Raw genomic sequence first — 7566 nt, 5'->3', positions numbered from 1 at the left:
TGTTTATATAGGAGTAGAAAAATAAGTACTTGAGATAAACTTACAAGATACTTCTTTCAGTCACGTAGCCCCATACTAATGCTTGTATGACCCCGTTTATACTGTAAACAAAGTTCTTGTATAACGATTTTAAATTTCACAAACATCCGGTCACATTTGTTATTATTCATTGCATCGTCAAGTTAATTAAAACAGGTAGTGACAGTTCCATCGCCAAACACTTGGCATTATAGTTGTGAATGTCACGGGTCTTCGGTTCCCGTGGGGATCGGGGTTAGAATAGGTCCTCGGTATCCCCATTTTTCCAGAGGCATTATGGGTAGTCCCCATAATTTTTCAGCTAATGAAGAGCAAACCACGTGGCTCAATTGCGTAATCATTGGAGCGAGCTCGTCGCGACGCGAGCTTCGCTCACTATAAACGGAATAAATAGCATGATTATAAAAAGTCAATAGTTAACACTTATAAACCAAACATTTCAAACTAATTCGCGGCACGGAGCAAATAACATTATTATACCCGAAATTTGAACTTATCTGGAATTTGTTATGACAAAGCAATGTACCAAATATCAAATGAATACAGTGTATCTGCAAGCACAACAAAAAAGTCCGGAAAACTGATAATTCTTGCTATTTTTCTAAGTCCAAGGGCCATAACTTAAAGGAAGTGAACATGAAAAAAAAAATTGATGCATAATAAACTTGAAAGACCTCCTGAAACTGAATAGTGAGGCCTAAATCTAATTTGCTTGTTTCTATTACGAGATTTCATCAATTAAACACTCTAAGTTAAAAGTTTATGGAGGTAATCCATTATTTCCCAGTATGCATCTGTGCTCTGACGTAGATGAGTCACATTGCTGTTGACTGGGTCACTGTTATACAGCAAAAAAGTTTATGGATTCATATCAGAATTGACCTAGTTGATAAACTGTAGGCCATAAATCTTGATAGCATGTCTGCAACAGAATTGTTACTGTATTCTATCACGTATGTGTTTTATTGGAAATATTTACACACAAATGCCATGTTATGTTTAAATTTTAATACATGTGAATACAGAAGGTATTTTTCATTTTCGTGTTTTTCTTACTTGTTTAACAATTAAGTTGTTAATTCCAAGTCCTCTGGGACCCTTCCTCTCTGGATACATAAATCCATGGATAAATGTCAGCTGTATCAATTATAACAGGACTTCGACACACAGTGTTAAAATATGGGTGAAGAGAACTGCACGTTAGGTGTATATCTATGTAATCTAGCTGACACAAAATATTCAAACTCATGACAACAAAGACACCCCTTGAATGTACATAACTACATTGTACAATTTCCAATCAAGGAAAATTCCTCTCTCATTAAAATCAACTGCTGGTGAAGAAGTATTATTCTGAGAAACAATTTCTTCCTCTGTAACATCAGGTTCAACCTGATATTCCATATCTAATTCACTCTCTGCTGATGACATTTTAACGTTGATGCTTACAATGTGCCAAAACTACACACGATGTGTCCTACTGATGTCAGCATCAGTGCTGCCCTCTAGTGGATGCTAAGAAATAACCCAGCAGGGAGGTAATATTTTTTTCAATATGGCAGCTCCCAAGGATTGAAAAGATTAGTTAATCTTTATAAAATATCTCCCTACTGAAGATAGCTACATCTTAGTGATTTTCAGAATTCAAAATGACAAATCTAAACCCTTTGCCATATTTTCATGTTCACTTCCTTTAATGAAAAATCAACGGGCCGAGACGAAATTCGAACTCTATCTGTAACTTGTTATGGTAAAGCAACATACTAAACATCAAATAAATATCTACAAGCATAACAAAAACATATGGAGCGCCAAATTAACATAAACTCAAATAATTGAAGATATCTTCAATTATTTGAAGATATCATCAATTCAATTATTGCTCTCTTTAATTGAATTAATGCGCGTATTAAATCAATTATTGCTCTCATCAAATGAGTTAATGCTCGCTTCAATTCAATTATTGCTCTCATCAATTGAATTAATGCGTGCATCAATTGAATTAATGAGAGCAATAATTGATTTAATGCGCGCATTAATTCAATTATTGCTCTCTTCAATTCAATAGATGAGAGCATTTATTTCGTAGAAATATTGCTCGCAATAATTGATTTAGAGCTCGGTATAAATAATTTGATGATCTCTTTAATTCAATTGAAGATATCTTTAATTACTTACAATGCTTTTGTATAAGGAGTTAATGCGCGCATCAATTCTTCTAAAGAGAGCAACAATTCAATTAAAGAGATCATTAATTCAATTGTGGATATGTTGAATTGAAGATATCTTTAATTATTTAGTTGCTCTTTCTAAAAGAATTATTGCTCTCTTCAAAGGAATTAAAGATATCATTAATTCAATTGAAGAGAGCAATAATTGAGTTAATGCGCGCATTAAATCCATTATTGCTCTCATCAAATGAATTAATGCGCGCATCAATTCAATTATTGCTCTCATCAATTGATTTAATGCGCGCATTATATCAATTATTGCTCTCTTCAATTGAATTGTAGCGCGCATCAATTCAATTGTTGATATCATTAATTCATTTGAAGAGATCATTAATTCAATTAAAGCGCGCATCAATTCAGCAGAAGAATTAATGCTATCATCAATTCATTTAATGCGCACAATAATTCAGAATTGAAGATATCATTAATTATTTGAAGAAATATTTAATTAAATTGTTGCGCGCATCAAATGAATTGATGATATCTTCAAATAATTGAAGATATCTTCAATTATTTGAGTTTATGCTAATTTGGCGCTCCATAAAAACAAAGACCAGAAAAGTGATGATAATTCATGCTATTTTGTTAAGGGCCATAACTTAGTAAAAAATCAACGGACTGAAACGAAATTCGAACTTGATCTGTAACTTGTTATGACAAAGCAATGTACCAAATATCAAATATATGCACGAACAGAGAAAAAAGTGCGGAAAACTGATTTACCGGACTGACGGGCATACAGACGGAGTGCAAACCTAAAGTCCCCTTCGACTTCGTCGGTAGCTGGGGACTAACAAGCATTCTGAGAATATTGCATAAGCATTTATACATAAACATACTCGAGACTCTGTCACTCATATTATATGGCCTACTCGTGATTTCGATTGTGGGAATGCGGTAAATTGAGCACTGCCCATTGTGAATGGCTCTCAAACATGGTAAAAACTCAAAATCAATCCAAAAAGTTTTTATTTTGCGGAAGTTTGTGTTAACGCATGCCACCATAGCTTGTTGAAAGTAAAATAATGATTATTATTTTATACCGTGTATAATTTTTATGGCATAAAAAAAAACACAATAAAAAGTCGAGAGCAATGTGTTTGCGAATCCGGAAATGCAGCAATGTTAATTATATCCTTTATTTGACATGAAGTATACAGTTTAAATTGGATGTAAGCATGGGGTTATGTTGGTAAGATTAGCCACCGTTTTTGTTTTTGCATGCCTTTCATTATTCTTACGATTATATGTTAGCATGAAAAATAATTTTTAATAAAAAGATTAAGGTGCATTTCAATCTTCAAATGTACATGTACTTTCATCACTTCTCTTTATGTATAAATATACTACTCAAAATTTGATAAGGATCACTAGGTTATATGTGTGTAATTTACCACTAGCATAACAAAAGACATAAATTTGAAACGTGTTTACTCAGGTTATGAATGAAAATTCATGAACGGCATGAACTTTTATCAATATGGAATGCTTGAAATCTGATAATAACGCCAAAAGGCATTTCATTGCAAAAAAATTAACAGCAAACCAGAGAAAGAATTACACAGTTTTTCGGGATAGTCCATCATTACACTTAGTCGATGAAGTGTCAATACCGGGTATGGCCTCCCCTTGCATCAATGACGGCTTGACAACGTCGAGCCATGCTGTCAATAAGCATCCGGATGTTCCCAATGGTAAGGTTGTTCCACTCTTCCACGAGGGCGTTTCCGAGCTCTGCCAAAGTCGTGGGTTGTGCTCTACGGCGTGAAAGGGCAACCTGCAGCATGTTCCATACATGCTCAATCGGGTTCAAGTCCGTCGAGCGCGCTGGCCAGTCCATACGGACAATTGTCTCCTGCTGAAGGTACTGCTCCACCACCCTGGCGCGATGGTCCTCATCGCGCTAGGGTGGTGGAGCAGTACCTTCATCCATTAGGATGAACTCAGGGCCAACAGCACCAGCGTAGGGTCTGACGTAAACATCGAGGATCTCATCCCGGTACCGCACCCCCGTCATTGTTCCTCTCTCCAGGACATGAATATCTGTTCTTCCATCCCTGCTGATTCCACCCCAGACCATGATGGAACCACCACCATAACGGTCATGTTCACTGATGTTGGTATCATGGAAACGTTTACGTTGTCGTTGCCACACTCGGTGCCTCCTGTCTGTAAAGTCCAAACAATACCTGGACTCATCCGTGAACAGAACTTGAACCCAATCGTTCTGTGTCCAAGTGACATGATCTTCAGCCCAGTCCAATCGCTCCCGCCGGTGTCGAACAGTCAGAGGGACTCGAACACATGCCCTTCTCGAGTTGAGACCTGCATTGTGAAGCCGATTCCGTATCGTCTGAGTGGACACATTCACCCCCGAGGCGTTCAGGAGGTCGTTACGTAGGCTGGTTGCTGTCCAGAAGGGATGGCGTCGTGCCTGAAGAGCCACAAAATGGTCTTGGCGTTGGGTTGTCGACCTCTGACGACCACCCCCATGTCGGTGTGCCGCTGTACCAAAAGTTTGCTGTCGGTTCCAGGCCCTGTTTACAACGCTCTGACTGACGTTTAGTGCATTTGCAACGTCACATTGTGAATAGCCAGCGTCAAGCATTCCAATACATCTGCCCAGTTGTTCTGTCGTCAGGCGACGCCTTACACGTTGAGAGGGCATTGTGTTGATAAACATAGAGTAAACACTCAAGTGAGTTGAAATTTTAGAAAGAATCAGACACCAATACCTGAGCGAAAATCGTGCAATGGTAGCAAAAGCATAAACTGTGATGAGAAAAGCATTTCCCATGGCATGAAATGTACGTGCAAGTTTGTTGAAGACGTTTTTGATTTCATTTGGACACAATATTGCCAGTTATGCAGTTATTAATTTTTTAAACAGAAAAATGATCCTTATCAAATTTTGAGTAGTATATTTCAAACACCATCCGTGGACAAAACTGTTTTATAGAATAAATTGTACCATATTTTAAGTTGATGATTGATCGATTATATATTGTTTATCGTCCCTTTCGAGAATATTTCACTCATGGAGACGTCATCATTACCTATGAAGGGCTGCAACATTTAAGCATATGCTCGGCGCTTATGGCCATTGAGCAGGATGGGATCTTTATCGAGCTACACTTGCTGTGATATGGGACCTCGGTTTTTACGATCTCGTCCGAAGGACCGCCCTATTTAGTCGCCTCTTACAATAAGCAAGGGGTACTGAGGACCTATTTTAACCTGCCACGGGAAGATAAAAGGTTATGAAATCCTACTCAAAATGGTACTATTTTGATGAAAGACACGTTGTTCAAATTATATATCGTCTAAAGGGAGACAACATAGTTGTCACCCTGCATGTGAAGGAGACATCAATGACCAGTCCTTGACCAGTGGAATTGCCTGTATTTATTCTGAAGGATATCACGGTAACTCAGTGTTAGAGCGTTCGCTTCATAACTGGGAGGTTGTGATTTATTTTTTTTTTTTATGTTTTCCGCCACACTCAACAATTTTTCAGTTATCTGGTGGCGCCCAGTTTTTGTTGGTGGAAGAGAGAACCCAGATACAATGCACCTGGGAAGAGACCACCGACCTCTTCCGAAAGTAAACTGAGAAACTTTCTCACTTACCGGCGCGAACAGGATTCGAACCCGCGCTGACAGAGGTGAGAGACCCTGTGATTTTGAGCACAAAGCTCTAACCACTCGGCCACGGAGGCCCCTGGGGAGGTTGTGAGGTTAAACCCTGCTTGTGCCATGACTACACATTTAGAAGTAAGAATCTTTCAGATATGACCTTAAAACAGGCCCCGTTTCACGGCAGGCATTAGTACGTTAAAAAATCCCCATTGCTACAGTTCTGCGCGCTACCATAGGTCTAAATTAATTGGTACTTCACCTACAGCTGGTGACGTCTCAATATGAGTAAAGAAAGATATCGACGGGACGTAAAGCAACCAACCAATCAAGAATTCAGGTCGCTCCCCTTCATATCATTATATCCAGAGCAGACTGTAGTTACTGTAATGCACATGCGCTGTTGGTGTGATATCTATTGTTTAATAACGAATGTTTTCGTTGACATTTGATTACAGCTGTAAAAAGAAAACGCCACCAATTGAGCAGAATCCAAAAAGACCAGAACATACAAAGTCACGTGACTTGGTGGAAACTCCTGATGAAAAATTTACTGCTAGCAATGATTCAACAGAATCTAATTTAGAGAATGACTCTTACTCTGCCAATTCATCCAGTGAAAATCTTGACGATTCGTTAGGCAGAAATGGTCATGATAAGGAAGCATCAAGTGTGGAAACCCAAACAATAAGTGAACAATCTCCAAGGGAGACAAGTGATACCACTCTAACCATCCAGGAGACCACAGATTCCTCAGAGAGTGAGGAGGATGACTATGTTAAGTTTAACCCTCGACTCCAGAATAGTATTTCTAAAGTCAAAGAAAAGGCCAATGTTACAGAAGAAGTTGATGCTGAAAATGCTGACGAAATTCTCCATTCCCAGGAGTTAGAGGATACTGACAAAACATCAGAAACAGAAGACACAGTCGATGTGAATGAAAAGATGGAGCAGGAAATGGAAAATACGAATAACTTAACAGATGGAAGTGACGTGGATGAAAAGGTAGATGAACCTACTGGCGATGGTGATAATGGTGGTGGTGGTGGTGTGGATGATGATGTTGATGATGATTTGCAAAACGAAAAAGACATTGAAGAAGAGAAAAATGTTGAAGCGGTTGAAGATATTGATAGTGAAAAGACTGACACAGGAAATGACGAAGGCGATTCCAACGGTGATGGAGTAGATGACGAATCTCAGACAAAAGCAGAGGGTTCGGAGAGTAATGAACCATCAGGAGACGACAATGATGATGCAGCAGAAAACGGAAAAGATGAAAATGTTGAGGCTGTTGAAGATGTTGATAATGAAAAGCTTGACGATACTGACGCAGAAAATGACAATGGCGATGCCAACAGTGATGGAGTAGATGATTCATCTCAGACAAAAGCAGAGGGTTCGGAGAGTAATGAACCATCAGGAGACGACAATGATGATGCAGCAGAAAACGGAAAAGATGAAAATGTTGAGGCTGTTGAAGATAATGATAATGAAAAGCTTGACGATACTGACGCAGAAAATGACAATGGTGATGCCAACAGTGATGGAGTAGATGATTCATCTCAGACAAAAGCAGAGGGTTCGGAGAATAATGAACCATCAGGAGACGACAATGATGATGCAGCAGAAAACGGAAAAGATGAAAATGTTGAGGCTGT

This window comes from Ostrea edulis, chromosome 7 (assembly GCF_947568905.1).
Source record: "Ostrea edulis chromosome 7, xbOstEdul1.1, whole genome shotgun sequence".
In the NCBI taxonomy this organism is placed as follows: Eukaryota; Metazoa; Mollusca; class Bivalvia; order Ostreida; family Ostreidae; genus Ostrea; species Ostrea edulis.
Note: the sequence above shows the minus strand (reverse complement) of the source record.